Genomic DNA, 14,612 nt, shown 5'->3' on the forward strand with positions numbered 1-14,612 from the left:
CTAAAATCCTGAACAAACAGTTAAGTACACACATCTATGCATTTTTGTTATGAATAAATAACCAGTCCAATCTTCAAATTGATCAATAACTCTTCCAAAAAAATTGGCAAATAGAACGATTTATTTTTTTACTTTTAATTTATTTTTTCTATTTTTTATTTTTTGCTTCGATAGGTGTGTAAGTGAATCATCTCAAAAGTTTTTTTTTTTTTTTTTACTTTGCTGCAATCATTAATTGAATTTCACATCAATTTTTTTGTTTTTACAGTTTTTGATGGCAATTTTCTTAAAAAAATTTAATAAAGCATACAATCTAAAAGTTAATGAAATATTTACAAAACTAAAAAAAATAAAATAGATGTACATAAAAGAAAAACATAACAAGAAAAATACATCTACAAACTAAAATATATATACAAACAAATTTAACAAAAATAAAAATAAAAAATCCTATAACATAAATGTAGAATCTAAAACATAACATACGTAAAACACACACACACACACACACACACACACATTAAAATATATACTAAAAAAACATAACATTATACAATAAACATTAAAACACATAAAAATAATAATGGTAACATATAACATAAATATCATATAACATTCTTAAAAAAAAATACAACATTACAAAAAAAAAAATAAATAAATAAATAAATAAATAAATATATATATATATATATATATATATATATATATATATATATATATATATATATATATATATATATATATATATATATATATATATATATATATATATATATATATATATATATATATATATATCTATATCTATATTAACACAAAAAAAACTTAATAAAAAGAAAATGAAATTGCCATGAAAACTGTTTCATTCTCAACAGATTGACGCTTCGCCCTAATTGATCTTGAAATTCCTTCTTCCTCTGTGTTGTGGGAATAGTCACTTGAAATGCCTCTTAGATTCTTATCTGCTATAAAATTCCTGCAAAAAGAATTCTCATGTTTGAAAAAAATTCCTGGTATCTTGCATCTAAGAGATGCTGGCAGAAGCAAGCCCTTATCAGAGGCTAAGAAAAGTCCATGTCGTCGAAGAGAGACTCGATCTCTACTCGAACCTGGTGTTGGCTACTCAAGGCTCTTTTAGCAAACTCAAATTCCCTTCTAAGTTTGCCCAATGCTCTGTTATCCTTACTAATATCCTTTTCGTGCTTTTTCTTGATCAATTTGATGAAATATTCCATTATCATGTGATCAAAGTCCTCACCTCCAAGATTGGTATCACTATTTTTAGCCAAAACTTCAAAATCTCTGTTGTTAATAGTTAGAATGCTGACATCAAACGTGCCACCGCCAAGATAAAAAAAACAATATTTTTCTCTCCGCCCTTCTTGTCCAAGCCATACGCTATTGCTGCAGCTGTGGGTTCAATAATAATACGAGCTACATTCAAGCCAACAATAACACCAACATCCTTTGTTGCTTGGTGTTGTGCATCATTAAAATAAGCAGGGACAATCACCATAGCATCCTTTATAGTCTTGCCAAGGAATGCTTCTACACTCTCCTTCATCTTAGTCTTCTACAGTCTCATACCTAGAATTGAATATAAGGTTTCCCATCTTTGTTCACAATCTTGTATGGTACCAGTTTCATATCCTTTTGAACTTCTTTGTCTTCAAAAAGTCTCCTGGGATGGTCGCGTCAAAGAGATGTCTCTTTTAGATGCAGATGTATACAGATTTTGAATGATGCATAAAGACATGGAGCTTCAGCTCTCCCAGTGGTGGATCTACCTCTTGGAGATCAGGAAGATGAGATTCTTGGCAGATTGTTTGCATGAGAAAACCGAATGGCTGCCACTGCCTTTGTGCATTAATTTAAAACCATTTTTTCTCATGCAATTTACCAAATAAGGCTCCATAGAACCCAAATATCTCCCAGTTGGTTACAAATTTGAGAAAATAGCACTTGGGTATTATAATTAACCCTGTTCTGAGAAAAACCCACGTTTTAGTTTTTTGAAATTCATTTTAATTTGGCCAGAAATCGTGTTTTAAAAATGAAGTTTTTAAGCTACTACGCATTTCTTGCAAATTCTTAGGTAACAAAAATCGCTTGCTGGATTTTATAGAGATTCTTCCAGGTGGTTTGGAATGACTAGTGGAATCAGGTTGTTGGTTTATCAAACACAACATAGAATAAATAATGGGGCCATCGAAGCAACGAGCAAGGGGCAAATCAGGAATAAGAAACTCATGAGGCCTTATATATGTTTCACTTTTCCATGTGCTTGCCTCGCTAAGGTTCAATGCTAGGTTTCTACTCACTCAATTTGAATGTGTACTCTCTGAATCAATAGAATCTGAAGCTAAAAAAGTGGTTACAAGCTTCTCACATCCAAACATATATGACCCACGTAGTTGTTGTAAAGTCCATACCAATTGTGTTATGTGTCCCCTTGAGCTATAGCTAAGAAGCTATAATGTTTACTCCATTTTCTATGAGGTGGCTCAGTTGTCCCAGAGTTGCTTGAAGGATTTTCGTTAACCAAACCACAGGGAAAAAGTTGAATCGTATGGAAAATGGAAAAAATAAGAAATACTACATCGATCCTCAAATCAGACAATGCATCAGAATGCTGTGCAAGAATTGCATGGACATGGATCCCACTCTTGAGGGACTAATATGGATCATTTGGGTTAAAGACTTATGATACCTGGATTGTGGATAGGGCTTAATTAAAACTCATTCTATGTAAAGCCCTTCAACACAAAGTTTTTGATGATGGATACGAAAGTGTGCATGCGGAAGTGTACAAAGTTTTGCATAGCCAAGCCTGATTTGATTCCGCATCTATAATCAAACTTGCGAAGTGTGCATGCACTGTATATGCTAGAAATTAACTTTCAATTTAGATCAACCTAACTATGAAACCAAATAACAATAAACCAAATTCTCCCATTCTAATTCAAAAAATCAACTCAGAAGAAATTAATATTGCAGGAATTAAAAAGAACACCCCTTTTTCAGAAATGAAAGAAAAAAACAATCATTCTTAACCGCGTCGACAAATGGTATTCCATGTGATTTTCGCCGAAAAATCTCTCTAAACATTCTTAACCTCTCACGCAGGAAAAGAGATGAAAGAAAATAAAAACAAATGCTCTTAACTTCTAGGTAGAAAGAAAATAAAAACAATCACTCTTAACCTCTCACACAAGAAAAGATATGAAAGAAAATAAAAACAATTGCTCTTAACTTCTAGGTAGAAAGAAAATAAAAATAATCACTCTTAACCTCTCACACAGGAAAATATAGGAAAGAAATAAATCTTAATATATGAAAACAATAAATCTTGATCTATGAAAAACAATAAATTTCACACATTGTAGGTGGCCAATCCAAAAGCATGAGAGATGGCAAGTTGAGAGGCTCCCAGTGCAAGCATTACCAATCAAGGTGAACATCACTCATGAGCATGATGCTAAATATACATTCCATTCAAAACATAAGTAATCTTAACTTTTCACCTGAATATCTCTAACTTTACACATGCCTTTGAAAGGACGAGGCTCTCCTATTTATACAAAAACATAAGAATATACCTCATTAATGGAGGTCCATTATTCTCTCCCTAGATCCCTAGAAAATCTCATACAGTTACAACTCAAATAGGCAATGATGAGACACATATCCGCTTTGACCTTTATCCAAATCTTCTTCCATATCTTGAAGGGAATTCGAATTTGAGCATTGGAGGCCACATAAGGGTGCCTTGGAAGCTTCCAAATGACATACACATGTCATGAAACTCAATCCACTTTTAATTATTAGCAAGTATATGTTATTTTTCTAAGTTTTAACCATTTAATTCACTTATAATACTAGAAATCATTAACTTTTGGAAAACACAAATGGAACCCATATAATTATGAAAATGGAGGATCATGAAAGATTATATGGCTATGGAGTTGTGACATGTGAGTGAAATGGTGGCGATAAAGGTGAAAGTGGATGATATTTTGAGTACATTTTTGAGACTCTACACCTATTCCATGCGACTCTCTCGATGAAACCCCCCTAGCTAGTTAACTTGGAATTCATGGATATACCCGTTGATAATCCTAGGGATATTGTGCCTCTTTATTCTTCTAGTCTCCTCTATTGGGAACAAGTATAGCTTGGAAACATAAATATTGGAATGATTCAGAAGGCACCTCCTCGAACCTCCTTGGAAGTGCTAACCCTAGATCGAGTCAAGTCTTCGACTTCTACTACTGAACTTTCCAATGAATTTTCTCCTTCATTACCACCTGTTGATGAGAATCTTGTACTTGATTTATGTCTTGATCCTCCCTTATGTCCTTGGGTTAATTTTGAGAGTGTGACTATGCTAGAATGTTTGTGGCGTGGTCAACCCTTTCAGGTTGGGAATTTTGACTTCCTTTGATATGGCCCCACCTTGGTAAGCTATATGGCCTCCTTTCTCTCCATGCGTTTGCATATAGAAACCCTTAGCATGTGCCCATCTATGGGCACACTTTAGCATGACCTAATAGAACGTGTCACACTTGTACATTTTGTACAGATGAGTATGGTGTTTTTAACCTTTTTTAGTTTGGTGTGTGATGCGAGTATTTGTCATCCTTTATTGATGCTAAAAATCCAAAAACAATTATAAAACTTAATATATATATATATATATATATATATATATATATATATATATATATATATCTATCTATCTATATATATATGGTCATGTTCTTACCCCATCCATGTTTCTTTCTTTCATTATGTGATTTAACCATGAGTGTAGAATTTCTAGATGGTTTTTATAGGACAAGTTGTCATTTTTATTGTGACATTCATTAGACCTTAGGTGTCTTTCTCTTGAACTTTGGATATAGGGGTAGGTCATATATTTTCATCTCTAATGCATTATTGACTGTCAGTACCATCACTATGCCTTAGGTCTGACCCCGTCAAGTTATGATTTTAGCCACTCTTATTTTTGTACGTCATAACTTGGAAGTAGAGCTTACCTAATCATGGATAACCTAACTAGCACCCATTTTTCCTTTTTGGTGTCCATGCAATCATTTTTATTCCCTTTTCAGAATCCCTCCATTTGACACACCATGATTTAGAATCTGAGTGTCATGTCCTCTTCTTCATCTCTTTGGTGCACATATCCCAAGAGGATTCCATCACTTTTATCCGTTGTGATTTCCAGTCTTTATTAGCCTATTTTTGACGATGAGCCTTGGTTTTTTAATTCCATATTCATAATGTGCTTTGCCTATCATTCACTCTCACTTGGTGTCTACCCTTTTTTGGAGGAACTGCTACAATGACCGGTATTATTAGCTAGCCTCTTTTCCTCATTATGCATAATAAGTTCCATCATTACCGAAACCAGTCGTTATCCTCTATACCACTCATTCCTCTAGGACGAGTTTCATTTAAGCTTTTTTCAAACTCATTAATTTAGAAAAAGATTAATGAGCGACCTTATCTCCTTCATGCTTGTAAAAGTACCTAAAGGGTCATCTACCTAGTATAAGTTTACCCTTTTTCATATTGAGATAAAGTACTTACGAAAAAGGAATACCCTAGTCTACTATGGCTAGGAGGTTCTCCCTTGTATACTTTTATCTCTTTTTTGGGCTTGGGGGAAAACTTTACAAAAAAGGAACTTATAAAAAGAAAAGGGAGGGAACATTTATTTCCATTAGTCATTAAATGGCAACATCCTTTGCATCACCCTTGAACATGGCACATGTCTACTTCATTGCCTCACAATTGGGTTTTAGCTTGCCAAGGAGTTGTACCATACATATGAGTGTTTCTACTCCTCTGATTGGTTACTCTTCTAGTCATATGGAGCATGCATCGATGTCTTCTGCATCGTTGCATGATATCACATTGTGCTTATTAGTCATGCTGCCAAGTCATTCTTTTGTTGTGCCACTATGTGTTCAAAGGAAGTCTTAGCCTGTGTAAGCCATCTATAGTAGCTTGTTGAACTTTTTTGAGTGAGTCATTCCTATGTTAGTTGTACTTCTTCACTTCATGACTTCATCCATACATCACATCATCCTGGTTTTTTCTGTGTCTATTGTTGGGGAATAAATCAAGGCCCTCCTTCGGCGAATCTTCTCTTGTCGACTTCAACTCATTATCTAGGATCTTGGACTAGGAACAAGTAGTACCTTGGAGCTTGTAGACCTTAGTGGCAGGCTTCCTCATGATCAAAAATGGGTTTAAATAATTGGCTCCTAATTGGTCGAGTTCATTGGTGTTTGGCATAAACTAATTTATTCACATTTGGTGGACTATACTAGGTACCTTGGGGTCCATTTTCCTCATTGGTAGTTTCCCTCATGTCTATTACTAGTTTACCTCATTGGTTGGTAATCAGAAAATTTCTACCATGATTGAAATTATCTCATCTATTTGCATGCCATAGATTCATACCATCAGGGTTATATTGAATACTGTGGGTTAGGGACATATCACTCTTATATGGCATCCTTCCCAGGATGTGTTGGATTTATGTATCATATATGTACTTTAAGGGCTATTTGAGACACTTCTCTATCTGTCATGTGTCCATAGTACTACTAATGTATACTGTGACATAGATCCACATTGTATTTGTTGGTGGATATGCTCTATATATTGATTCACATGGGTCCACTATGTATGCATTCATGGCCTTGTTCTATCATTTCATGTTATGGATCTGTAGTGTATTTGATGGTGGCTGTGTTCAGTATCTTTATATGATTGAACATTGTTATACCTGCCTCGGGGATGCTATCAACACAAATGAGACTTTAGCTCTAGTGTCTTCCAATTTGAGTCCTTGGCTTTGTCTCCTCACTCCTATTTTGACCATTAAGCTCTGTTATAATGTATTTCATCCATCAGTTTCTCTTCTTGCCTCATACATTATGGGGAATTTACTATCAACCCATTTCTCCCTAAGATTAGTATTTCTAACGCACTATGATGGTTGACCTTTTTATGGGCCTCAAACCTTCCTTTTGCCAGTCAGGGCACCTGGTTGCATGGATTATGGATTATGTGTGTGACTAGAGCCTTCCAATCACTAAAATCATGCCTTATGTGTGTGACTACAGCCTAGTTTTCCTTGTTTTGTTCCTGTGACCAAGGAATATTTGTAGATTTTTGTGGTTCCTAGGAGATCGATTCGACTCATCACCTATTTGAGCTAGCGAGGACTTATCATTAAGAAGCTTCCATAACTTATCATCAGCCTAAGAGTATAAATTCATCATCCTAGGATCTTTATTCACCTTATTTATACTAGGCCATCTGACAAGGTCAGGATAGCTACAGTTCCAACAATTTAGCTTGAGTATTTGCATCCAATTTATGGAGAGAGGCCGAGTTTTAGAGTGATTCTGGGAGGCTTATGCTATTATAGCTTTTGTTCTTCATGGATACTTTCCTATCGTAGTGGGGAGATTCTGCCGGAATTTGGAGAGGCGACTTGGGTGAAGGTATACTTGTATTTTAATTCTAAATTAATAGAAATCTAAGTTCCTTCCCTATATTTACTTGTTTGTAGCAATTATATATATTAATTCTATCATGTATTGATCTAATGATCTTCAGAGGAAGATCAATTTCCATCCTTGAGAGTTTGTGGTTGTGTGTAGGTGTTGAGATTGAGTGAATATGAAGCAAATCTCTTGAGTGGAGCACAAGGATTTTTATATGAATTCAAAACCCTTCACTAACCTAGGAGGAGGCCATGTGCATGCTCTTTCCTTTATAACATCCATAATCTTTTTTTGCTGCATGTATGAGCATTGAGTTGGGATATGATTGTCTATCCATTGACCATTTTTTGTCTTGTTGTTTGGTGATCTTATGGAGACAATAGATCATAGAGAAATAACTCACATGTAAATTTCATTACAACGCTAGCTATGGAGTATTTACTCTTGATCCCATGCTCCACATAGAAGTCATAAAATTCCTTGGATATGTACTCTCCTCCTCTATGATATCTAAGACACTTTATCTTCAAATCAACTTCATTTTCAACAAGTGCCTTAAAATACTTAAATTTGCTAAAAGCTTCATATTTTTCCTTCATGTGCATTATCCAGGTGGCTCTAGGTAAAGTCATGTTATGAAACCAACTCACAAAAAGATAGAAAATATATATGAACGCCTTAGAATTTAGCCTCTTCGAGGGGGCAACCTCCATTACATTACACAAATGAACAATTCTTAGATGATACAAATGACAAGACCTCCTTTCTCTATATAGGAGTCTAAGGGGTCATAATATAATCAGAGCCGACATAACAATAATAATTTAAGGGCACAATAGTAACAATACTGGGCTTCTATGGGGCACAATAATAACAATATGGGGACTACATGGGTACAACAATATAATAAGGGGGTTGTATTAGTAATAATAAGGGGTTACAGTAGTAGTATAGGGGCCTAACATGCCCCTCTCCAAAAAGTGTTGTCCTTAATGCTTAAGTAGTTCTTGATGCTTCTGTATAAAATTATTGTCCACCCATGTGGAATCTTCAGTGGGTAAGTTCTTCCACTTGATGAGATACTCTGAAATTGATTGATTTCATAGCTATTGGGTTCTTGTTTCTGTGATTGCTCCAGGTTCCAATATGATTTTTCCTTCCTCTTCAAGTTCTGGCAATATTGTTTGAATTGGGATATTCTGCAACTTTTTAATGAGTGGCCACACTTCTTTGTCCTTCTTCCATTCATCCCTTGCTTCGTTTATCCAATCTGGTTGGACAATAGAAATAGCGAAAAACAATGCTTCCACATCCTCATCCTTTCTTGAGAGTGCATTTGCAACAAAATTTTTCTTTCCTTTTATGTAGATGATGTCAAAGTCATAACCCAAATATTTGTGACCCATTTTTTCTGTTCTTCTAAAGATAATATTTGTTCTAAAAAGTATTTAAGACTATCATGATCCATTTTTACCTTGAAGTGTCTTCCCATTGGGTAAGGTTGCCATTTCTTAAGTGCATGTAGTATTGCCAACATTTCATTCTCATAAATAGCTTGCTTGAGATGTAGTCGTAAAAATACCCAATCACCTACATCAAAACTTTTTTCACTGTGATGTTGATCTACCTATTGTTTCATTCGATTCTGCACCAAACTGGCATTATCCTTTAAAAGTTGGAGAACTTGTTGTTGATGCTCGATGTGATCTTTCATTGCTGGAACCTTTTTCTTCTTGATATGTCCTTCTATCTTGAGAGTTTAAGGAGTGGCAATTTCTTCCAATGATTTACAAGATATAGTTGGATTCATTTCTTGATGCTTGATGTGATCTTTCACTTCTCGAACATTTTTCTTCTTGATATGTCCTTCTATCTTGATAGTTTGAGGAGTGGTAATTCCGGCCAATGCATTACAAGATATGGTTGAATTCATTTCTTATTTATTGATGTGATCTTTCACTTCTTTAACCTTTTTCTCCTTGATATGTCCTTCTATCTTGGGAGTTTGAGGAGTGGTAATTCTTGTGAATGCTTTACAAGATATGGTCGGATTCATTTCTTCTTTCTCTGGGGTTGGGTCCTGGCGTATATCCTCTTCTTTTGATGTTTCTTGATCCTTTTCTTCCTCCTCTTCATACTCTATGTAAAATAATTTCTTCTCAGCACACTTATGACCTTTAGTGCATTTTTTATCACAATTGTAACAAAACCCTTTTTCCCTTTTTTCTTCCAATTGTTGTGGTGTAACCCTTGTAGGGGATGGAAGGTTAGGAGAAACAACACTTCCATCTTTATAGTTGTGAGGGGTAGACTTCCTTGTTTCCATATTTTTTCTTTCCACTTTGTAACAAAGCCCTTTTTCTCCTTTTTCTTCCAATTGTTGTGGTGTTTCTCTAAAGAAGGTGTTGCTCTTTGTATCCTCATAATGTGCTATAATTTCCTCCATGAAAATTGACCACGTAACAAGTGGTTTATGAGAACAAAACCCTTTATACCATAAAATTTGATCTTGTTCTAAATATGAAGATGCAATACATACCCTTTGTAATAGTGATACACTATGTAGATCAAAATATTTCTCCATCTGTAGTACCCAATTTACCGGATCCTTGCCATCAAACTTCCTCATCTCGATTTTTCTTGATTTTAGGAGCTCGATCTTAAAACAATTGTAACTTTGTAATTTCAGATCTCAGAGTTCTAAAATTTCTTCCTACGGTAGCTCTTTGAGTTCTCTTTCTAACCCCACAAGTTTGATCAGAATTTGATTATCCAAGAAAGAGTTATGCCGAATCTCCCACGGTGACCTGATTATAGACTAGTTCAGTAGAATGAAATTGTACGACGTGCCACATCTCACTGTTTCGACCTTAGTACCTGAAACTGATATAAATAAAACTACAGGAAGTCCTATTTCTGTAACTTCTTACGAAATTTCAATCTCATGCTCAGAGAGACAATTATGACGATTTTCCCCCGGTCACTTGTTTGGAATGTAATTCAGGGGTCTGCAAAAACCCCAACTTCCTCAGACTATATCTTCGAAGCTATAGTGAGATAGGATCTAAAATTTAGAGACAAGGTTCAAACTGATTTATTCTCAAATGGGTTTATGGTTCAGCGTCTGAAACTTCATAGCGAAATAGTTATAGTGAAAATTCCACGATGACCTGTTTTAGTTGAAATTTTGGATCTCACAAAAACCATAACTTCCTCAGATCATATCTCAGAAACTATAGTGAGACAAGCTCTGAAATTCGGACTCGAGGTTCAACAAGATGTCTTCTCAAATGGGTTTTGTTTTTAGTTTTTGAAACATCCCAGAAAAAATGTTATAGTGAAAATTCCACGATGACCTGTTTGGAGCACCGAAACCCTGGAATCCAAAGCTCTGATAACAAATGTTATGAAATCAGCTCACAAAAAGATAGAAAAGATAGATGAACGCCTTAGAATTTAGCCTCTTCGAGGGGGAAACCTCCATTACATTACACAAATGAACAATTCTTAGATGATACAAATGACAAGGCCTCCTTTCTATATATAGGAGTCTAAGGGGTCATAATATAATCAGAGCCGACATAACAATAATAATTTAAGGGCACAATAATAACAATAGTGGGCTTCTATGGGGCACAATAATAACAATATGGGGACTACATGGGTACACAAATATAATAAGGGGGTTGTACTAATAACAATAAGGGGTTACACTAGTAGTATAGGGGCCTAACAAGTCATCAACAAATAATATGAAATATGTCTCTCCTCTTGGAATTTTCCTCCATGTAGGACCACATACGTCTGTATATATTAGCTCGACTAGTCTAGTTGTAGAGATTTCCTTGGATTTGAACTACACTCTTGTTTTTTTCCCAAATTGGCATGACTTGTATATTGTACCATCTGGTTTATCCAACCTTGGTAGTCCTCTAACTTCTCCAATATTACTAATTTTGATTAGATTATCAAAATTAACATGACCAAATCTTCTATGCCATATCCAATATTCTTCTATTCTTCTCATGCAACAATTGTGCCTAGTTTCATAAAAAAAATACATGTTGTTGTCACTTCTAATGTTCTTTGCCACCTACTTTGCTGGTTTTGCATTTTTGATCTCACACTCTTTATATATGAATGTCACCTCATGCCCATTATCACACATCTGACTCACATGGAGGAGATTGTCTTTCAATCCATCAAAATAGAGCATATTTTGAGGTTTGGTCTTCTTGTCCAATCTAACTGTTCATTTTCCTTTGATGGGAACTGCTAGATCATTTCCAAAACATACATTACCTTTTTAATACTCTTTAAGCTGTAGAAATTTTCTCTTATCACCTGTAATATGTTTGGAGCATCCACTATCAATCAACCAATGCTCATGATGATCATGAGCTATCAAAGAAAGCTCACAATTTTTAGAATTTTGAGCCTTCTTCTTCCATGTTCTCACAACTTTATGTTGATTAGATTTCTCTTGTGTGAGTTGCATGAAGGACTTTGGAAAGATAGATCTACACTCACTAGCTTTGTGACCAAATTTATCACATATGAAACACTCGATCTCATTCATTAGTGGAGAAAAAGAATTATTTCCATTAGCATGAAAAATATTTGGTCCTTGACCAACTCCTGATCTATCAACATTTCTTCTAGAGAACAACTTCAACCTACAATTTATGTCCTTGTGTCCAAAATTTTTATATGAAAAAAATAACCATAAGATAGAGTAGGATACCTGATTATTTTTTGCCATGATGGAGGAGTGGAATTTGAGGATATTGCTTTCTTCACTTGTTGATTTTCTGCTAATTTGATTTTATCTCAATTATTTCACACACCCTTGTTGTTTGCTGCAAGATTTGCTTGATTTTCCTTTCCTTTTAAGACATTTGCATAACTGGTACTTGGTTGATATTTGAAATTTTGTAGAGGAGGCTTGAAGCCTAAACTAATTTTTTCCTCCGGTGACCTTTGCATGTTAAGAAGATCTTACAAGGTTTCAAATCCTTTCGTAAATTTATGATTTTGTCATGCTTTGGATTCTACTTTTTATAGGATATCCCTTAATGCAACAACTTCTTCCTAAAGTTTTTGAAAATTTTCTTCCCATTCTTCTAGTTGATTAGTAAGCACATTTTCTTTCATTTTTGCCTCTTCCAATTCTCTCTTTAGGCATATGATGTCTTCTTCATGGGTGCATGCAATTGGAGCTCCATCAATATTATGCTTCAAAGATTCATTTTCTCTTTCCAACTCATCCATATTGTTTTGTTGAATCAAAATTTGTTGCAACAAATTTTCTTTGAATTTCTCAAGTTCATTCAATTGGGTATTTAGAGAACTATTAGTCAAAGAGGCTTATTCTCCTTCATTTTTCGTATTTCTTCCTTGAGTAGTTTTTTTATTGTTTCTAGCCTTAGCTCATTATGTGCAGTAATATTCTCACCTTCATAATCATTCTCTCAATCCTCATGATCTAATTCATATTTGGACTCAAAAGCCATAAGAACACATTCATTATTCCCTTCTTCAAATGAATATTTTTCATTTCTTTCTTCTAAAGTATCATTTTTTTCTTTGGAGAAGTATCTCCTTCTCTTCTAGGCTTTACCTTTTTGAAATTTCTGAGTTTTATCCTTGCCCTTCATATCCTTCTTCTTCTCCTCCTTTTCATCTCTTTTATATGGACACTTTGCAACAAAGTTTCCAACTTCTCCACATTCGAAGAACTTGAAGGGAAGATTTCCTTTATACTTTCCAAAAACTCTCTTTAATTTATTGGTGATATAAGAAAATTCTTCATCAGATTCACTATTAGAATAATCTTCCTCTTCCTTGATTTTCTTTGGAAGTTTCTTGAGTTTTTTAGTAAGATCCTTGATCTTCTTGGAGCCCTTGATTATTGCTTCACTAGACTTACGTTTCTCTTCTACAATGCACATCTCATAATCTATAAGAATTCCAAGCAATTGCTCCATAACGAGAGTGCTCAAGTTAGACATATCCTCAATAGTAGAAACCTTGGGGTTAAATCTTGCTGGTAAAGACCTCAAGATTTTATGAATAATGACCTCATCTTCAAAATTTTCATCTATGCTCTTGATCAGATTTTTCATTGTTACAACCCTTCAAAATTACTCTCTAATAGATTCATGTTCCTTCATTTTCAAGCTCTCATACCTCATCCTATAGGTTTGGAGCTTCGCTTTCTTCACCTTCTTATCACCTTCATAGATATTCTCAAGCTTTTCATAAACCTCTTTCGTTGATTTACAATGCATGTCTTTCATCAACTCATTCTCACTAAGCCTTTAAAAAAATAACATTTATTCCCTCAGAATTGTTTTGAAAAATCTTCTTTCCATTAGGTTCTGATGTAAGTACATTAGTAACAGCATATCCATACACCAAAGTAGAATAAACATCAACACCTGAACTCATGAGGTGCCCATCCATTCTCATCTTCCATAAATTGTAGTTCTCACCATAAAAAACTGGAAGCTTCACGTCATGGCGAGCCTTTTCCCTTCTCAATCTCTCCTTTCAATGGTCGACCTGCAACAATGGAGCCAACTATGACACAAATTATTAGAGACAAGCAATAATGAGAAGTGGGGCAGGTGAATCAATATTACGAAATTACAATAATATTTCTACAATTATAAACTTATTCATAAATTCACTTCAGAAAGATATAACAAGATCATTCACATGCACAAGTAAAACACAATCAATCATCACATGTAGACACTTGGATTTTAGGTGGAAAAACCCCTCTCCGGGTCAAAAAAAACACTGAACTATTTGGTACTTCTTATTATCTATTGCTTCAAAATATTCTCATTTACATTACATCAACTAGAAACCACTAGCGATGGAGCACCCACTTCTTAACTGAGATGAGAAATTTTGGCTACTGAACCAACTTGGAGAACCCACTCCTATAATAGATAATCAACTTGAAATTAGCTTAAAGCTCCTACCCCAAGTACAGAAAATTCTACAATAATATAATATTATTTAGAATTGAAAACACTGTTGCATAAAACAAAATTAGTATCAAATAAGCCCACT

The 14,612-nt window shown here is 34.6% G+C and overlaps 1 pseudogene; it reads right to left on the bottom strand.

Annotated features, from left to right (window-relative positions):
• Positions 1–1,061: 1,061 nt before the first annotated feature.
• Positions 1,062–13,654, bottom strand: LOC149172268 (luminal-binding protein-like; annotated as a pseudogene).
• Between the last annotated feature and the right edge of the window lie 958 nt (positions 13,655–14,612).

Source organism: Pinus tabuliformis, chromosome 4_2 (assembly GCF_031772625.1).
Source record: "Pinus tabuliformis cultivar Carrire ecotype Pingquan chromosome 4_2, CPIR1, whole genome shotgun sequence".
NCBI classification, from domain to species: Eukaryota; Viridiplantae; Streptophyta; class Pinopsida; order Pinales; family Pinaceae; genus Pinus; species Pinus tabuliformis.